This window comes from Hemitrygon akajei, chromosome 11 (genome assembly GCF_048418815.1).
Source record: "Hemitrygon akajei chromosome 11, sHemAka1.3, whole genome shotgun sequence".
NCBI classification, from domain to species: domain Eukaryota; kingdom Metazoa; phylum Chordata; class Chondrichthyes; order Myliobatiformes; family Dasyatidae; genus Hemitrygon; species Hemitrygon akajei.
In genome coordinates, this window is record NC_133134.1 from 82,175,186 (window position 1) to 82,196,356 (window position 21,171).

Here is a 21,171-nt window from a genome sequence, read left to right on the forward strand (position 1 = left end):
AAACAAAGATTTGCCAAAAGAACAAAGGAAAAGAAACTGAGGTAAAAGCAGCCTTGGTCGTCTCCTGCTCTGGCTAGAGATAACAAAATTCCAGTTGTAACAATTAACCTATAGTTAATTATATGTAAAATAACTATTACAGCTTGTTATCACAATTTTGGTATCTTAAAAATACCCAGAATCAAGTGGCCTGACACCTGCTATTGAAAAGCAAGAAGTTTCTAGAAAAATGTAGAAGCAGCCGTACTGAACCTCACTGAGCACTCACGTGTGGAGATGGTTATATATAAACTATCAAGCAATGGAAAGTAAAACTGCAAGAAAAATAATTCTGCACACCCCAAGCTAACAATGTCAAACTTTAAACACACTGGCTAGTCTCAGTGACGGTATTGTCTTTGAATAATTTGGTTGCCTTGTTAACTGAAGGATGTGAAGAATTTTGGAGAGTGTCTGGTAAAGCTTCCAAGAATGGTGTCCTGCGCAGACCAATATGGTGCTGTATTAGAGAGGCTGCAAGGGTTTTCTTTCAGGAAATGACACCTGGGGGGGATCAGATAGAAATATATAAAAATGACAGATCTGTGCATTGTGGGAGATGGTTCCTTCAGGTACGGGGGTGAAGGCTGCACAATAGAGGAGTAAGCCCTTGCTGTCGCGTGGAGCTGGAATCTGGAACGTACTGCTTGCAGCTGTGATGGGGACTGGTTTTGTGGTTGCCTTCAGGATGTGAGATTCAGAGTCAGATGTATAATCTCCTGCTCCGCGGGAGGGCGTCAAGTGTAATAATGGGTGCTCAGTGATGGATGCCCCTTCTCCGCGGGAGGGTGTCAAGTGTAATAATGGGTGCTCAGTGATGGATGCCCCTTCTCTGCGGGAGGGTGTCAAGTGTAATAATGGGTGCTCAGTGATGGATGCCCCTTCTCCGTGGGAGGGTGTCAAGTGTAATAATGGGTGCTCAGTGATGGATGCCCCTGCTCCGTGGGAGGGTGTCAAGTGTAGTAATGGGTGCTCAGTGATGGATGCCCCTGCTCCGTGGGAGGGTGTCAAGTGTAGTAATGGGTGCTCAGTGATGGATGCCCCTTCTCCGTGGGAGGGTGTCAAGTGTAATAATGGGTGCTCAGTGATGGATGCCCCTGCTCCGCGGGAGGGTGTCAAGTGTAGTAATGGGTGCTCAGTGATGGATGCCCCTTCTCCGTGGGAGGGTGTCAAGTGTAATAATGGGTGCTCAGTGATGGATGCCCCTTCTCCGTGGGAGGGTGTCAAGTGTAGTAATGGGTGCTCAGTGATGGATGCCCCTTCTCCATGGGAGGGTGTCAAGTGTAATAATGGGTGCTCAGTGATGGATGCCCTGCTCCGTGGGAGGGCGTCAAGTGTAATAATGGGTGCTCAGTGATGGATGCCCCTTCTCCGCGGGAGGGTGTCAAGTGTAATAATGGGTGCTCAGTGATGGATGCCCTGCTCCGCGGGAGGGTGTCAAGTGTAGTAATGGGTGCTCAGTGATGGATGCCCCTTCTCCGTGGGAGGGTGTCAAGTGTAGTAATGGGTGCTCAGTGATGGATGCCCCTTCTCCGTGGGAGGGTGTCAAGTGTAGTAATGGGTGCTCAGTGATGGATGCCCTGCTCCGCGGGAGGGTGTCAAGTGTAGTAATGGGTGCTCAGTGATGGATGCCCTGCTCCGTGGGAGGGCGTCAAGTGTAGTAATGGGTGCTCAGTGATGGATGCCCCTGCTCCGTGGGAGGGCATCAAGTGTAATAATGGGTGCTCAGTGATGGATGCCCCTTCTCCGTGGGAGGGTGTCAAGTGTAGTAATGGGTGCTCAGTGATGGATGCCCTGCTCCGTGGGAGGGCGTCAAGTGTAGTAATGGGTGCTCAGTGATGGATGCCCCTTCTCCGTGGGAGGGTGTCAAGTGTAATAATGGGTGCTCAGTGATGGATGCCCCTTCTCCGTGGGAGGGTGTCAAGTGTAATAATGGGTGCTCAGTGATGGATGCCCTGCTCCGTGGGAGGGTGTCGTGTAGTAATGGGTGCTCAGTGATGGATGCCCCTTCTCCGTGGGAGGGCGTCAAGTGTAGTAATGGGTGCTCAGTGATGGATGCCCCTTCTCCATGGGAGGGCGTCAAGTGTAGTAATGGGTGCTCAGTGATGGATGCCCCTTCTCCATGGGAGGGTGTCAAGTGTAGTAATGGGTGCTCAGTGATGGATGCCCCTTCTCCATGGGAGGGTGTCAAGTGTAGTAATGGGTGCTCAGTGATGGATGCCCTGCTCCTCGGGAGGGTGTCAAGTATAATAATATGGTGAAGCGGCAAAAAACACCAAATCTTGCAAAGCTGCAGATAAGAGACTGGAAAGGGGAGCCACTCTTTCTCTGGTAGAGTGCCAACATGAAGTGGATGGGTCAAATGGTCTGGTGCACGGTAACTTTTCTAAATCGTTTGCTTCTTCAACATTATCATATGATTGGAGCAGAATTGGGCCACTTAGCCCATCAGGTCTGCTGTGCCATCCAACTGTGTCTAACTTCTTTTCCCAGCCCAATTCTTCTCCCGTAACTCCCTTTCCAATCATGAGCATATCAATTATTGCCTTAATTGCATAACTTGGATTCCACACCCATTTGTGGCAACAAATTTCACAGATACATCACCCATGGCTAAAGAAATTTCTTCTCATCTCCGTTCTAAAGGGATGCCTCTTTATTCTGAGGCTGTGCCCTCTGGCCCTAGACTCCCCCACTATAGGAAACATCCTCTCCGTGTCCACTCTATACAGGTCTTTCAATATTCGATAGATTTTAATGAAATTCCCCCCCTTTTTGTTCTGAGGCTGTGCCCCCAGTTCCTAGATTTTCCTACTAATGGAAACATTTCTTTTGGCTTTAGTTTATTATTGACACATGTACTGAGATGAGAGTGGAGAAACTTGTGTACTGCTCCTTGAAAGTGGCTGAACAGGTCAATAAGTTGGTTAAGAAGGCTTATGGAATGCTTGCTTTTATTAGTTGAGGCATTGGGTTCAAACGTCAGGAGGTTTTGTTGCGACTTTATAAAACTCTGGTTAGGCCACATCTGGAGTATCGTGCACAGTTCTGGTCTCCCCGCTGTAGGAAGGATGTTGAGGCTTTGGAGAGGTTGCAGAAGAGGTTTAGCAGGGCGCTGCCTGGTTTGGAGGGCATGTGCTATCACGAGAGGCTGGGTACACCTGGGTTGTTTTCTCTGAGCATTGGAGATCTGACGGAGGTTCACAAGATTATGAGAGGCACAGATAAACCTCGCTTTCCCAAGGTTGAAATGTCTAATACCAGAGGACATGAATTTAAAGTGAGAGGGGGTGGGTTCAAGGGGGATGTGAGGGGCAAGTTTTTTTTTACTCGGAGAGGTGGATGCCTGCAATGTTCTGCCTGGTGTGGTGGTAGAAGCAAATACATTAGGGGCCTTTAGATAGGCACGTGAATATGGGGAAGACGGAGGGATACGGATATTGCACAGGTAGGATGGTTTGGGTGTTGTGATTTGCTTTTTAGCTGGTTTGGCACAGCATTGTAGGCCAAATGGCCTGTTCCTGAGCTGTGCTGTTCTATGTTCTGTCTGGTCTTTACACAGTACACTGAGAACAAGGTAAAACAATAATGAAGTGTAACAGCTACAGAGAAACAGTAAGATGCAAGGTCATAACGAAGAGTCCATTGTATTGTACTGGGGGCAATTCAATGATCAGAACAGTGGGGTAGAATCTGCCCTTGCGCCTGGGGGGTATGTGCTTTCAGGCTTGTGTACTTTCTGCTTGATTGGGGGGAAAGAAGATAGAATGTCTGGGATGGACGGGGTCTCTGATGTTGCTGGCTGCTTTACTGAGGCAGTGAGAAGGGTAGACAGAGTCCATGGAGGTTCTGCTGGTTTCTGTGATGTGCTGAGCTGTGTCCACACCTCTCTGCAGTTTCTCGTGGTCACGTCCTCTCCATGTCCACTCTTTCCAGGCCTATTGACTCAGATTTAAGAGAACTGATAAAACATCACAGTGTGAGTATTCCAAATCTTCTACCTGCTTGGCAGCTTGAATTTACAGAGTCTATCCAATCCTAAAAGAGGCCCTTTCCCGATTCTGGTAACTGTGGGAGAGAAGTTGTTCTTGAGCCTGGTGACTTTGAGCTTTAATCTTTTGTATCTTCTTCCCAATGGGAGAGGGGAGAAGAGAGATTGTGGGTCTGGTGTGGGTCTTTGATTCTGCTGGCTTCTCTACTGGGGCAGCAAGAAGTACACACAGGAATCTGTACAGAGGAGGCTGGTTTCTGTGATGTGTTGAGCTGGGTTCACAACTCTTGCAGTTTCTTGTGGTCATGTCCACTCTGAGCTATAAATCAGCCAGGATGGACCCTGTCCAACCCAGACATACCATCTTCTCGCCCCATCCCACACCCTCAATCAAGCAGATTGTCACAAGCCTGAAAGCACATGCCACCAGGCTCAAGGGCAGATTCTACCCCACTTCTCATCATTGAATTGCCCCCTAGTACAATATTCAATGGGCCAAATGGCCAGATTTAAGACATGGAACTGGTAAAGCACCATTTGTAGGAGTGTCCTCCAGATCTTCTAGTTGCTTGATACTGAGAATTTAGTGATGCAGCTATTGTAATTGTCCCCGTTCTTAATCAATTTAAGATCCAAATCGCCTCTCCCATTATGTAAATTGTTCTGCGGGACCGAAATTCTGGGCGTGAGTTAACTCTCCCCGCAGATTGCCAATGGCTGTGAAATCCTCTTCCTGCCAGCACCACAACAGGAACTGCTCTGAGCTTGTGAATTGCGGTTCATTTACAATATTTCATTAATAAAATATTCCCACTTAGTAACAGCAGAGATGGATGAAATATTAAAATGTTCCCCTCGGGTGAGGAGTGACAATGTTGAAGGGGGCTCCCTACGCCCCACACCCTCAAACAGAAAATATGTTCCCTCTGTTGCTGATTGTGAGGAATAATTAAAAGCATCCGGACAGAATCACAATCAGGTTTATTATCACTGACGTGCATCGTGAAACTTCAAACACAGGAACTTCTGCAACACACGCAAATGCTGGAGGAACTCAGCAGGTCAGGCATCATCCTTGGAAATGAGTTAATGTCTTGGGCCGAGACCTTTCTTCGGGAAACGTCAACTGTTTATCCCCCTCCATAGATGCTGTCTGACGTGCTGAGTTCCTCCAACGTTTTGTGTGTGTTGGTGTGAAGTTTGTTGTTTTGCAGTAGCAGCATAGTGCAAGAGATAAAATATACTATAAATCATCATAAAAAATGTATATTAAAAACAAATAAGTGCTGCAAAAAAGACCAAAATAGTGAGATATTGTTTCCTGGGTTCACGGATTATTCAGAAATCTGACAGTGGAGGGGACGAATCTGTTCCTAAAACATCTGAGTGTGTGCCTTCAGGCCCTTGTACCTCCTCCCTGACTGTAGTAATGAGAAGTGGGCACGTCCTGGTGGTGAGGGTTCTTAATGATGGATGCCGTCATCTTGAAAGTTTTGATGCTGTCTTCTGGTGGGGAAGGTTGTCCAGGGGAGAAAGGGAGTCTCTGGACTGAGCTGCCAGTGGAAGTGCTCAAGCCGGGTCCAACTGTGATGTTTAAAAGGCATTTGGATGGGTACACGGAGGGGAAGGGCTTGGAGGGTTATTGGCCGAACGTGGGCAATTGGTTCTGGCGATGTGGTCAGCGTGGGCCATTTAGTTTCCATCCTGTGTGACTGTTAAGATGGCCAAGTCTACAACCCTCTGCAGCCACCGTACATCATAACATTGCCAGAGTCTTTGGTAACATGCCATGCACTTCACAGTAGTGTAGTGGTTAGTATGATGCTATTATAACTCAGGGCATTGAGGTTCAGAGTCCTCGGTGAGGAGTTTGTGTGTGTTCCTTCCTGTGTGCACGTGGGTTTCCTCTAGGTGCTTGCTTTCCTCCCACTGTCCATAGACCTGTGACTAGGCTGGGGTTTGTTCGGTGGGTTGCTGGGTGGCGAGGCTGGAAGGGCCTGTTCAGTGCGGTATCTCTAACAAGATATCTCCTACCGAGGCAGAGGAGGCCCCAGCAGCCGTGACTCCATCTCCCTGTTCGTTATCCTCCAAAACACCTCGCCGCTGGTGTCTAGCATTGGGGAATGGCAGCAGCTGATACAGGACTTTGTGATATGGTGCAACTCAAACTACCTGCGTCTCAATATCACCAAGACCAAGGAGATGGTGGTGGACTTTAGGAGATCTAGGCCTCATATGGAGCCAGTGATCATTAATGGAGAATGTGTGGAGCAGGTTAAGACCTACAAGTATCTGGGAGTACAGTTAGACGAGAAGCTAGACTGGACTGCCAACACAGAGTCGACTGTACTTCCTTAGAAGGTTGGCGTCATTCAATGTCTGTAGTGAGATGCTGAAGATGTTCTATAGGTCAGTTGTGGAGAGCGCCCTCTTTGTGGTGGCGTGTTGGGGAGGAAGCATTAAGAAGAGGGACGCCTCACGTCTTAATAAGCTGGTAAGGAAGGCGGGCTCTGTCGTGGGCAAAGTGCTGGAGAGTTTAACATCGGTAGCTGAGCGAAGGGCGCTGAGTAGGCTACGGTCAATTATGGAAAACTCTGAACATCCTCTACATAGCACCATCCAGAGACAGAGAAGCAGTTTCAGTGACAGGTTACTATCGATGCAATGCTCCTCAGACAGGATGAAGAGGTCAATACTCCCCAATGCCATTAGGCTTTACAATTCAACCGCCAGGACTTAAGAACTTTTTAAAAGCTATTATTAATGCTTTTTGAGATAGTGATTTAGATGTATATCATATTTTTTACTGAGTTAAGTATTGTATGTAGTTAGTTTTGCTACAACAAGTGTATGGGACATTGGAAAAAAAGTTGAATTTCCCCATGGGGATGAATAAAGTATCTATCTATCTATCTATCTATCTGAATGTCTGCTGACGTTGGCTGAGGGGGTCAATGGGATTCCAGTGAGCAGTGGTCCCTCTGGTTATACCGAGAATGAGAGTTACCGGATCATTGGAAGTGTATCTGTAGGGTGTGAAATCTGTTCAGAGTTGAGGTGAGAGAAGTTGTCCACACTGGTTCAGGAGCCTGATGGTTGTAGGGTTATTTCCCGTATCAGAGGATAGGCTTTAGTGTCGTTGTTTAGACTACTGGCTCAAATCTCCCCAGCATCCCCCACCCCACAACAGCACCGCGAGGCCACACTGTCCCCTGGGGCATGCCTCCCTCAGTCCTACCCCTCTGTCAGTATGACATAACCTCTGATCTCTTCTCCACCCCCTCCCCCGAATGGCCAAGTGGCTACCACAGGGTCCCAGCATTCGGCCTTCTCCCGTTCCTCTTTCCTCAGTTTTCTCCGGAAGCAGCAACCTTTCTCTGATTGCGTCACGTTGGGACACTGAACCCTCCTTGGCCTCCTTTTGTTCCCACCTCTCTGGTTTGGGACATTTTCCTTTATCATCCCTCCTCTTGTGGCACAGAACCCTGCTTTGTTCCCATCCTTCCTGCTGTGACAAATCATACCCCCTCCCCACCTGTCTTTGATCTCCAATTCTGATCTTTTGTCCCAACCTGAACTATCTTGGCACAGATTTGAGATGGCCACTCCTCACTGAGCTGCGAGTGCTACCCGCCGAGCGACCCAGCTCCTCACGCCCTCCTCTACTCTTCCCCTACCCCCTTGACAAACTGGAGGGAGAACACCAACCCCTCCACACCTACCTCTTCTCTGATCGACAAACTAAACGGGAAGGCATGTTAGAAATGATTTCTAGGGGACTAGAATAAAAGAGTAAGGATGTAATGCTGAGGTTTTATAAGGCATGTGTCAGGTCATATTTGGAATACGGTGAGTATTTTTGGGCCTTGTACTGAAACGATGTGCTGGCATTGGAGAGAGGGTTTAGAGGCAGTTCATGAGAATCCCGGGAATGAGAGGGTTAATGTATAAAGAGCATTTGATGGCTCTGGGTATGCACTTGCTGGAGTTTTGAAGAATGAGGGAGGGATCTAATTGAAACCTACTAAATATTAAAAGGTCTGGATTGAGTGGGCGTGGAGAGGATGTTTTCAATAGTCCGCTGGTCTAGGACCAGAGGGCACAGCCTCAGAATAGAAGGCTCTCCTTTTAGAACAAGCAATGAAGAGGAATTTTTTTTTTAGCCAGAGAGTGGTGAATCTGTGGAATTCATTGTCACAGGCGGCTCTGCAGGCCAAGTCATTGAATAAGTTCTTGATCGGTACGGGGTGTCAAAGGTTATGGAGAGAAGGGACGAGAAAGCGGCTGAGAGGGAAAGTAAATCGGCTATAATCGAATGGTAGAGCAGACTGGATGGGCCAAATGGCCTAATTCTACTCCTGTGTCTTATGGTCTATCTTAAATCTGTGTTGGTGCTAAGTTTTAGATTTATATAGAACATTACAACACAGTACAAATGCTTTGGCCCATGACGTTCTGACCTTTCAACCTGCTCCAAGGTTGCTCTTGCCCAAGAAAGATCAATAAGTTAGTGAGGGACAGTGTGGAACCCTTTTTTCTTCTATGAGGACAGTGACTGCAGCCTTGATTGCTTTACAGTGCTGGGTTTCCATGACGACTATAACTCTTGACTCGGAGGGCACAGATGCGCCAATGGTTTTCTCTGGGCTTTTGAGCTGGAGCCTGCGACTCATTGTAATGCTGTCTTTGTTTTCGAGGCTTTCTCCACACTTGCAAATGAAAACAAAGTTTGGAGTCATGTGCCTCGATGGAGAATTCTCCAAGGCTGTTAAACCTCGATGCTGGATGGGGATGGTGGGGGGGAGTTTTATACACTGGAGAGTGACGAGTATGAAACGGAGGGGTAGGGAAGAGGAGCTGATGTGCAAACCCCCACCATCTCACCTACTCTTGCTCCTGCGAGCAGTCTGCAGATGGGAAAAAGCAATAAGCACAATATTGTGGAGGATTTCTCTCCCCACCTTGAAGACCCACACTCAACGCTTCTTCCCCCCCACCACCATCGGTGCACAAGCACTCATGCCTTTTGCACTGTTTATTTTTGTGACAGAATAATTCTTGAACTGTACAGCAACACATTCCACAACTGGACTGGTCAAAGAACACTGAGGCTGTCTACAAGAAGGGTCAGAGCCGTCTCTATTTCCTGAGGAGACTGAGGTCCTTTAACATCTGCTGGACGATGCTGAGGATGTTCTACGATGGATGGCCAGTGCTATCATGTTTGCTGTTGTGTGCTGGGGCAGCAGGCTGAGGGTAGCAGACACCAACAGAATCAACAAACTCATTCGTAAGGCCAGTGATGTTGTGGGGGTGGAACTGGACTCTCTGACAGTGGTGTCTGAAAAGAGGATGCTGTCCAAGTTGCATGCCATCTTGGACAATGACTCCCATCCACTCCATAATGTACTGGTTAGGCACAGGAGTACATTCAGCCAGAGACTCATTCCACCGAGATGCAACACTGAGCATCATAGGAAGTCATTCCTACCTGTGGCCATCAAACTTTACAACTCCTCCCTCGGAGTGTCAGACACCCTGAGCCAATAGGCTGATCCTGGACTTATTTCCACTTGGCATGATTAACTTATTATTATTTAATTATTTATGGTTTTATATTGCTATATTTCTACACTATTCTTGGTTGGTGCGGCTGTAACGAAACCCAATTTCCCTCCGGATCAATAAAGTACGTCTGTCTGTCTGTCTGATTCTCTCATTACTATAATCAGGGAGGAGGCACATGAGTCCGAAGACTCACTCTACATTTTAGTATCAGCATCAGATTTCTGAATGGACGATGAACACCACTGTGTTATGCATCTTTAGCACAATTTATTTTTTTATCTTGCACTGTACTGTTGCCACAAAATAACAAATTTCATGACATGCCTGACTCTGAGAAATGTCCCCAGTAGTTTCCACTGAACCCGGTGGACGCAGACAAATTTCCTGATGGAGGGTCTCGGCCTGAAACGACAATCATCTATTCCTCTCCACTGATGCTGCCTGACTTGCTGAGTTCCTCCAGCATTTCAGTGTTGCCTGGATTTCTGTCAGGTGTTTGCACCCTGACCGTGTGGCCAGTAGCTACTGTGCCCTCACCTCTATGAACGTGTCCTGATGCTGAAAGCCCACAGGACACCCATGCATACACACCCTGAATTTTCCACTGCCATTTCTCGATGCAGGCAAGCATTTAGTGTGGTGTTTTGTGTAGATATAGTATATAGAACACTGGACTCAACACTGCAGCACAATACAGGCCCTTTGGCCCACAACCTTTTTAATCTACTCAAAGTCAAGTCAACTCTTTCTTCTCTCCCCCCCCCCCCCCCCAGCATAGCCCTCCATTATCCATGGGGCCTGTCTAAGAGTTCCTTAAATGTCCCTAATGTATCTGCTTCCACTACCCTTCCTGGTGTTTAATGAAAACTTATTTCTGATATCCCCCCACCCCTACATTTTCCTCCAATCACCTTAAAATTATGGGCCCTTGTTATTAGTCATTTCTACTCTAGGTAAAAGTCTATCTGTCTCCATTTGATCTGTACACCTCTGTCAAGTCACCTCTCAACCTCCTTCACTCCAAAGAGAAAAGCCCTAGCTCGCTCAAGAAATCCTAATAAGACATGCTCTCCAATCCTCGCAGCATCCTGGTAAATCTCTTCTGCACCCTCTCTAAAGCTTCCACCTCCTTCCTGTAATGAGGTGACCAGAACTGAAGACAACGCTCCAAGTCTCTCCTGTGTTCAAGTTTCTTCTCATGGCTAATCATGCCCAGGGGATAAATGTCTTTGAACCTGAACAGAACATTACATGAGTAGCGTGAGTTAACATCAAATTAACATAGATTGTATGCAACTTGATTGCCAAAGTAGAATGGTTCGTTCCAGTGGAGAGAAAAAAAAGAATCCAGTCTGGGGTTGTGTTAAGTTTTGTTCGAGAATCCAATCTTCTAGGAAGTGCCATTGTGAGTAGTTTTGGGCCTCTTACATAAGAAAGGATGGGCTGGCAAAGGAGGGAGTCCAGGGGAGGTTCAAGAGATTGATCTAAGGAATACATGAGGAGCATTTAACAGCTCTGGGCCTGTACTTGCTGGAGTTACAATGATAAGGGGAATCTCACTGAAGCCTATCAGATATTGAAAGGCCTAGATAGAGTGGATGTGGAGAGGGTGTTTCCAATAGTGAGGGAGTCCAGGACCAAATGGTATAGTCTTAGAATAGGAGGTTCTATTGAGCAGAGATGAGGAGGAACTTCTTTAGCTGGAGGATAGTGAATCTGTTGAGCTCATTGACACAGATGGCGGTGGAGGCCAAGACATTGGGAATATTTAAGGTGGAGGTTGACTGGTTCTTGAATGGTAAGGACGTCAAAGGTTACAGGGAGAAGGCAGGTGAATGGGTTGGGAGGGATAATAAATCAGCCATGTGAATTACCAATGTCTTATGATCTGCTGTTTTCAGATACTAGCCTGTCTCCCAAACTTCTCTTCCCACCACAGAGGGCACAGGTTTAAGGTGGGCGGGGGGAGGAATTAAAATTGTGCAAATACAAGAAGAGAGAAATAAAACAAACAAAATACTAAATAAGTAAGCAATGAACATCGAGAACATGAGTTGTAGAGTCCTTGAAGTTGTGGTGGGAACAATTCTGTGCTGGGGTGAGTGAAATTATCCAAGTTGGTCCAGGAGCCTGGTGGCTGATGGGTAATAACTGTTGCCGAACCTGGTGGCGTGAGTCCAGGGGAATGCAGTACCTTCTTCCTGATGGCGGCAGTGCTAAGAGAGCCTGGCCCAGTTGGTGGGGTAGTGGATATGGCACAGTTGTACTCTGCTGAGGAAGTATTAAACCATCATTCCCTTCATCTTGGGCGGATGTACGTGACACCACTCAATGACAGGCTTCTATTTATAACATGCAGGATATCCCAGTCTTATTTTTCCACAGAAATGCTGTCAAACAAAAGTTGGTGCCGTGCAACGTGAAGGAAGTTAGGGCAGATGTCCAAAGAGGTGCAGCACTTTGTTCTGCATTGCTTTTGTTTAATCTTGTGAAATGCACTGAGTAGTGATTTGAACTGGAAGCACGGTATGTAACACACATGCAATGCGGGAGGAATTCGGCAGATCAGGCAGCAATAAACAGTCAACGTTTCAGGCCGAGAGCCTGCATCGGGTTGCTGCCTGACTGGCCAAGTCCCTCCAGCATTTCAAAGTAAAATTTATTATCAGAGTACATGTATGTCACCACATACAGCCCTGAGATTCCTTTATCCTGGGGGCAAACTTAGCAAATCTATAGAATAGTAACTGTAAACAGGATCAATGAAAGCACAAGCAGAGCACAGAAGACAACAGACTGTGCAAATGCAAGTATAAATAAATAGCTTCTTCGGCTGTCCACATCGATTTCGATGTTGACTGAGGCCTGGGCAAGGTTGTATGGAAGACCGGCAGTTGCCCATGCTGCAAGTCTCCCCTCTCCATGCCTGATGTTGTCCAAGGGAAGGGCACTAGGCCGATACAGCTTGGCACCAGTGTCGTCACAGAGCAATGTGTGGTTAAGTGCCTTGCTCAAGCACACAACATGCTGCCTCAGCTGAGGCTCGAACTAGCGACCTTCAGATCACGAGACCAACACCTTAGTCACTTAGACATGCACCAACACACACAAATAAATAGCAAAACATAATGAGATCATAAAATGACAAGATGAAGAGTCCTTAAAGTGAGATAATTAGTTGTGGGAACATCTCAATAGATGTGTAGTTATTTTCTTTTGTTGAAGAGCCTGATGGCTGAGGGGTAGTAACTGTTCTTGATCCTGGTGGTGCAAGTCCTGAGGCTCCTGTACCTTCTACCTGGCGGCAGCAGCGAGAAACAAGCATGGCCTGTATGTGGGAATATTTGATGATGGATGCTGCTTTCCTACAACAGTGTTTCATGTAGATGTGCTCAATGGTTGGGAAGGGTTTAACTCTGGAGATTCCTAAGGAAGTCACTACATGTTCCAATGTATGTGCAACAAATAAATCTAGTCTCTTTATCTTTCTTTAGCCAGCAGCTGGAAGTGGATAGTGAGGTCATTAACTTCCAGTCCTTGAGGGGGATTGTCCTATACATGCTAACTGCCTGTCTCGGTGATTCCACTTCTGGGCTGGGTGTGTAATCATTGACAAAGCAAGAGCTAAAATAATGTACAGGCAAGGATAGTTTACAGATGGTGTGCAGTCAACTCAAGCAAGAAAGGCCTTTGAAGGACATGCAACACACACAAAGTGCTGGAGGAACTCAGCAGGCCAGCCAGCATCCATGGAAAAGAGTACAGTTGACGTTTCAGGCTGAGACCCTTCAGCAGGACTGGAGATAAAAAAGATGAGGAGTTGGAGAACATTCCTTCCCTCGGCACAGCAGGGGACTGGGGCCACCTGGCACACCAATACATGGACTGGACTAATGGACTGAAGCCATTTGGAACACGAATACATGGACTGAACAAATGGACTGGAGCCATTTGGAACACCAAGACATGGACTGGAGCCATTTGGCATACCAAGACAAGATAAGGATGCAAATGAAGGGTTCTAGGATGACACTTACTATTGGTCAGTTGCTTTCCTAGTTCTTAAATATTATTGGCCTTTAATGTGGAGATCCTATTGGCTATTAATACCTGTATTATTGTAGTGTGGTGGATGATTGATTGTGCAAATAAGAAATTTGAACATTCACAAATTCAATGCCATTTTACAACTTCTAAATTTCTGTATAAAACACAGATGGTCTGTCTGTCCATCTATCTGTCCTGAATTGTTATTCCACCTAGTTCCACTGACCTGCACCTGGACCATATCCCTCCATACCCTTCCCATCCACGTACTTATTCAAACTTCTCTTAAAAGTTGTGGTCCAGTCCACATCCACCACTCCCTCTGGCAGTTCGTTCCTCACTCTCACTGCCCTCTGAGTGAAGGAGATCCCTCTCATTTCTTTGTTGAAACTTCAGAACAGTTTGGTGACCGGGGCTACGCTGTTCTCCTTGTGCGCCCGTAATCAAAGTGTGGCTGAGGAGCGGGAGCAAGTTTTCAGTGTCCAGTTAATCAGCAACGTCACCAACGTCACACCTGGTCCTCGGTCCTGGCTGCCTACCTGCCCACAGGTACCACCCTCCTTCTACGTTCTCACTCATGGGAAGTCTGAAGCAGGGTTGCAATAGAACATCAGTATCAGCAATATGGGACTTTGAGAAATTCTACTCCACACGTTGGTGTTATCTGATCCTTTTCATAAACAATTATTAGTCTAATCTCACATGCACTGATAAAGATGCTATGACCATTGGGCAGGCAGGGTCCCACATTCCCAGGTTAATACCTTTATTATCATAGAAGATAGAGCACTACAGCAGGCCCTTCAGTCCACAATATTGCACCAACCTTTTACCACACTGTAAGATTAAACTAACCCCTCCCTCCTACATAGCCCTCCACCTATGTACCTATCTAAGAGATTTTTAGATGCTCCTAATGCATCTACCTTCACAATCACCCCTGGTAGAGCATTCCATACAGCCACCACGCTCCATGTAATGATCTTACCTCTGACCTGCTCCCCTATACTTCCCTCCAATCATCTTAAAATTATGCCCGCATATATTCCACCAAGGAAAAAATTCTGACTGTCCACTCTTTTTAAGCCTCTTGTCATTTTATACACCTCTATTGAGTCACGTCTTAACCTACTTTGCTCCAAAGAGCAAATCCCTAACTTACTCAGTCTGTCCTCAAAAGACATGCTCTCCAAGTCAGGCATCATCCTGGTAAATCTCCTCTGCACCCTCTCTAAAGCTTCCACATCTTTTAATAATAAGACAGCCAGTGTGATAGTGGTTGATTATGCCAATAAGGAATTTGAACATGCACTAGGTAACCCATTGTTCAATATCTGTTTCCACTTGTTAATTCTGCATTTAAAAATGGCGTTTCTTTGTTCAGCGTTTAGAATGGTCAGGTGACGGGGGTTATGCTGTTCCCTTTGTGCACAAGGGAATGCAAGTGCGAGTTTTCAGAGAATTGGAGTCAGAATTAGGTTTGCTAGTACTAACATGTTGTGAAATTTATGTTGTGGCAGCAGTATAGTGAAATATTACAAGTCGCAACAAGAAGTATAAAAAATAAGTAAACAGTTTAACAGGTTGGGTGAGTGGGCAAATGTATGGCAGATGCAGTTTAATGTGGATAAATATGAGGTTATCCACTTTGGTGGCAAGAACAGGAAGGCAGATTACTATCTAAATGGAGTCAAGTTAGGAAAAGGGGAAGTACAATGAGATCTAGGTGTTCTTGTACATCAGTCAATGAAAGCAAGCATGCAGGTATAGCAGGCAGTGAAGAAAGCTAATGGCATGCTGGCCTTTATAACAAGAGGAATTGAGTATAGGAGTAAAGAGGTCCTTCTGCAGCTGTACAGGGCCCTGGTGAGACCCCACCTGGAGTATTGTGTGCAGTTTTGGTCTCCAAATTTGAGGAAGGACATTCTTGCTATTGAGGGAGTGCAGCGTAGGTTCACAAGGTTAATTCCCGGAATGGCGGGACTGTCATATGTTGAAAGATTGGAGCGACTGGGCTTGTATACACTGGAATTTAGAAGGATGAGAGGGGATCTGATTGAAACATATAAGATTATTAAGGGATTGGACACACTGGAGGCAGGAAGCATGTTCCCGCTGATGGGTGACTCCGGAACTAGAGGCCACAGTTTAAGAATAAGGGGTAGGCCATTTAGAACAGAGATGCGGAAAAACTTTTTCACCCAGAGAGTGGTGGATATGTGGAATGCTCTGCCCCAGAAGGCAGTGGAGGCCAAGTCTCTGGATGCATTCAAGAGAGAGTTAGACAGAGCTCTTATAGATAGCGGGGTCAAGGGATATGGGGAGAGGGCAGGAACGGGGTACTGATTGTGTATGATCAGCCATGATCACAGTGAATGGCGGTGCTGGCTAGAAGGGCCGAATGGCCTACTCCTGCACCTACTATCTATTGTCTAAAGGACCTAAATAGTGAGGTAGTGTTCATGGACGTTGAGAAATCTGATAGCAGAGGGAAAGAAGCTGTTCCTGAAACATTGAGTGTGTGCCTTCAGGCTCCTGTACCTCCTCCCTGATGGTAGCAGTGAGAAGGGGGGGGGGGGCGTGTCCTTGGTGGTGAGGGTCCAGTTAATTGGCAATGACATCCTCCCGTCCTTAACCACAAGCACAAGGCTATTCAGCAACAGTCCCAAGATAGCAACTAGTGAGGGCTGGGGAGAACTCGTGAGCTCGATGAATGCTTTGGAAAGGGTGAGGTTAAAATATATTCTTTATTCTCAGTCTGGCAGTGAAGAGCGTTATAAATGGAGTCCCCATGCCGTGTAAACTGGCGTTTACAGCACTGTGTGAGGGAGTCAGACAGAGAGGCACTTCATTTCAAATGTGGTACTCAGCGGCCTTTTACTGGGAAGCTAATTAGTTATTTACTGGACTTTGATGTTGTTGCCCGGGCAACGGGAACAGCACACTGTGGTGTTCCATGCTTGGAGTACAGCCGTGTTCACCCACTCGCTCACAACGTCCCCCTCAGTCTCTCCCCTTGTCTCCCCCCCACCCTCCATACCTTTTGTTACTATCTCCCTTATTTTGCTCAATTCCAGTCATTATCCCAACACTTCTCCCTGCCTTTCCCCCTCAACATCAGTCTCCTTCTCCAGTTGTCTCTCCTATTTTCCCTTCCCTACTGTCTCTCCCTTATTCTCTGTCTGTCTTCCCTTCCCCACTCTTATTCTCACTGCCTTATTTTGTGTCTCTATCTCTCTTGCTCTTTCCTCCCTCTGCCTATTTTCTTTCTGTTTCTTTGTCTGTCCCTGTCCTTCTTCCTTTCTCTCGCTCTCTCTTTCTCCCCATCTCTCCTCTCTTCTCTCTGTGTGTCTTTCTGACTACATCTCTCTCATTCTTTCTCTCTCTCTCACTTTCTGCAAACATCTTGTTCTCCCCAAAACATCTTATTCTTCCCGTCTCCCTGTTACTGACCCACACACTTTTCCATTTGATCTCGGGTTCCTTCCCCTTGAGCTCGCGCCGTGTTTTCCTTGGCTTGCCTCTTGCCCAGAAGTAGCGAAGGCCGCAGACTCTGGCCTGTCTGGTTCACACAGACTTTCAGCTCGGAGATCTCGTGCCACATCTCTTATCTTTCTGAAACCGTGACTACAATTCCTTGAGGACCTGACGTCAGCTCCTAATGCCAATATCCTTACCACGTCAGGATCTCTGCCTTTTAAGCAGTAAATGCCTTGAAATTACATTCCCACCAACATTCAGTTCTGGATTTTGGAAGTCTGTTTATCTGTATCCCAGCAACCAACACCCCCTCCAATAGCTACAGTTTAGAGAGTGGTTAGAGGTACAGGTTTAAGGTGAGAGGTGAATAATGTCAAAGTGTCCTGAGGGGTAGGTTTGTCACACTGAGGGTGGTGGGTGTATAGAACGAGCTGCCAAAGCAAGTGGTAGAGCAGGCAGAGGGCAGCATAGCAGCGAGCATAACGCCTTACAGCACCCGTAATTGAGTTCAATTCCCGCTGCGGTCCTATAAGGAGCTTGTAAGTTCTCCCTGTAACCGTGTGGGTTTCCTCCGGGTGCTCCGGTTTCCGCCCAATTTCCAAAGACATCGCTTTCCTGCCACAGCTGTCCTATAAGGAGTTTGTACGTTCTCCCTGTAACAGTCCTCCCACATTCCAAAGATGGCCAATAGTGTAGTGTGTGGGTCCAGCTGCTCTGCACGTCCTGTATCACAGGTTCGATACCAACCTCTGGCATTGTCTGGAATTGGTCTGGGATTGGTTTATTATTGTCACATGTATGAGATACAGTGGAAAAACTTGTCTTGCACTTTGTTCATACAAATACACTGTGCATTGAGCTAGAATAAGGTAAACAAATAATAATGCAAAATAAAGTGTAACAGCTACAGAAAAAGATCCAGTGCAGGTAAACAGTAAGGTGCAGAATCATAACAAGGTAGATTGTGAGGCCGAGAGTCTATTTCATTGTACAAGAGGTCCAACACTGGGGCAGAAGCTGTCTTTGAGCTTGGTGGTAGGTGCTTTCGAGCTTTTGCATCTTCTGCCTGATGGGAGAGCGGAGAAGAGAGATTGTCTGGAATGGGAGGGGTCTTCGATTCTGTTGCCTGCTTTATTGAGACAATGAGAAGAGTAAACAGAGTCCTTGGAGAGGAGGCTGGTTTCCGTGATGTGCTGACTGTGTCCACAACTCTCTAGTTTCATGCGGTCATGGGCTGAGAAGTTACCATACCAAGCTGCGATGCATCCAGACAGAATGTTTCCAATGTTGCATTGATAAAAAAAAATTGGTAAGAGTCGACAGGGAGTGTGACAATAATGAACTGGTTTCAATTTGATTCACCACAGAAAGCATCCTATCCAGCTGCATCACAGCTTGTTCCAGCAACTGCTCTGCCCGTGGCTACGAGAAACTGCAGAGGGCTGTGGACACAGCTCACAGGAACCAGCCTCTGTCCATACTTCTCGCTGCCTCAGTAAAGCAGGGCCAGCATAATGGAAGACCCCAGACATTTTCTCCTCTCTGATTCTTGCTTCAGCATCTGCTGTTTTCATTTTTGATTTCACATCTTGTCATCTCCTGGAGGGGTGAAGGGAAGGAAGATAGCTAGAAGGAAATGGGTAAAGCCAGTTGGGTGGTTAAGGCTGGAGAAGAAGGAATGAGATAGGAGAGGAGAGAAGACGGTGGGAGAAAGGGAAGGATGAGGGACACCAAGGGGGAGGAGTTAAGCAGGTGAGGAGAAGAGGTGAGAGGCCAGAGTGGGGAATGAAAAAATAGGGAAGGGGAAAAGGATTTTTTTTGTATTGGAATGAGAAGTTGGAGGCTTTCCATGCACCCTGAGGGTGGCCTCACCGTGGCAAAAGAGAAGGCCATAGATTGACATGTTGGAACGGGAATGGGGATAGGAATTAAGATAGTTGGCCACTGAGAAATTCAGATTTTTGCGGGTGGTGAGGAGGAGCCCATAGCTCACCCGCCCATTGTCCCTGTGCATATCCACAAATCTTTATATGTCCCTAATGTATCAGTATCCATTACCATGCCTGGCAGTATGTTCCAGACACCCACCATTCTCTGTGTTTTTAAAAAAAAAATACCTCCGACATCTCCCCTAAACTTAGCCCTGCACACCTAAAACAGATGTCGTCTGGTATCGGCCATTGCCGTCTTAGGATAAAGGTGTTGGCTGTTCACTCAGCCTTTGTCTCTTATGATCTTATACACCTCTATGAAGTCCCTCATCCTCTGTTGCTCCAAAAAGAAAACCCTAACTCATTCAGAGCTTTCCTCATCAGATACACTCTCTAATCCAAGCAGAATTCTGTGTAAGTAATCCTCTGCACTGTTTTTAAACTTTCTACATGCTTCCTATAATGAGGCAACCAGAAATGAGCAATGATGCTTGTCTAACGAATCCCTTCTCCTCACCCATGGTCTGTCTCCCTCTATTCCAAACCTGAATCAGGTTTAATACTTCTGGCATATGTCATGAAGTTTATCGTTTTGTGGCAGCAGTACATTGCAATACATAATAAGATTGATAAATTACAATAAGAAATATATTAAAAAAGTAAGTAAGTAGTACATAAAAGAGAGTAAAAATACTGAGGTAGAGTTCATGGGTTCATTGTCCATTCAGAAATCTGATGGCGGAGGGGAAGAAGTTTTTCCTGAAACACTGAGTGTGGGTCTTCAGGCTCCTGTACCTCCTCCCCAATGGTAGCAATGAGAAGTGGGCCTGTCCTGGGTGATGGGCTACCATTTGAGGCATTGCCTTTTGAAAGAGTTCTGGGTGCTGGGGAGGCTGGTGCCCATGATGGAGCTTTACAACTTTCGATAGCTTATTCCCTGTGCAGTGGCCCCTCCATGCCAGTCAGAATGCTCTCCATGGTACATCTGTAGAAAATTGGGTGACATACCCATTCTCGTCAAACTCCTTGCCTCTTCACGTGTCTGTACATAAACCTCTGAAATGTCACTACCATGTCTGTTTCCAGCACCTCCTCTGGCATGTTACAGGCACTCTCCATCTTAAAAAAAAAACATCATGCAAGTCTCCTTTAAACTTTCCCCCTCTCACCTTTAACCTATGCCCTCTAGGTCTGGGGAAAAGATGCTGTCACCCCTATGTACGCCTCGGATAATTTTATAAAGTTCTAACAGACTGTCCCTCAGCCTTTGATGCTCCGAGTTTGTCCAAACTCTCCTCATAGTTTGTGCTCTCTAATCCAGACAGCATCCTAGTGACCCTCTCCTGCTGCCTTTCTAAAGCCTCCACATCCTTCCTTCAGTGGGATTACCAGAACTGAATGCAGTACTCTAGATGCAGCCTAACACCGAGGTTAAAAACAATACTGGCTGTCTACTCTTATCTGTGCCTCTCATAATCTTGTAAACCTCTATCAGATCTCCCCTCAGCCTCCGTGCTCCAGAGAAAACAACCCAAGTTTGTCAAACCTCTCGTCATAGCTCAACCCCCCCCCCCCCCCCCCCCCAGTCCAGGCAGTGTCCTAGTGATCCTCTTTGATGCTCATTACGTCTCCACATCCTTCCTGTAAAGCAGTGACTAGAACTGTGTGAAATCTCCAAACTCAGCTCAATTAATGTATTACTCCTTGCAATGTGACTCCTTCCCAAATCTGGGACCCCGTAACTAAGAAAGGATGTGCTGGCATTTCGAGAGGGTCCAGAGGAAGTTTATGAGAATGAAGCCGGGAGTGAAAGGGTTAACCAACAAGCAGCATCTAGTGGCTCAGTGCCAGTAATTGCTGTAGTATCCAAAGCTTCTTCAAGGAGCAATGCTTTAGGAAGCCAGTGTCCGTCATTAGGGATCCCCACCACCCAGGACATGCCCTCTTCACACTGTTATCATCAGGTAGGAGATACAGAAGCCTGAACACACACACTCAGCGATTCAGGAACAGCTTCTTCTCCTCTGCCATCCGATTTCTGAATGGACACTGAACCCATCAGCACTTCCTCATTACATTCTTATTTCTGTAATTTTGTTCTACTTACTTTAACTT

General features: G+C 46.6%; 1 protein-coding gene across 3 annotated transcripts in view; it reads left to right on the forward strand.

The window, feature by feature from the left end:
* The window catches only part of LOC140735770 (small conductance calcium-activated potassium channel protein 3-like), a 135,347-nt gene that overhangs the window by 38,047 nt on the left and 76,129 nt on the right, over nt 1-21,171 (forward strand). The window lies entirely within an intron of this gene.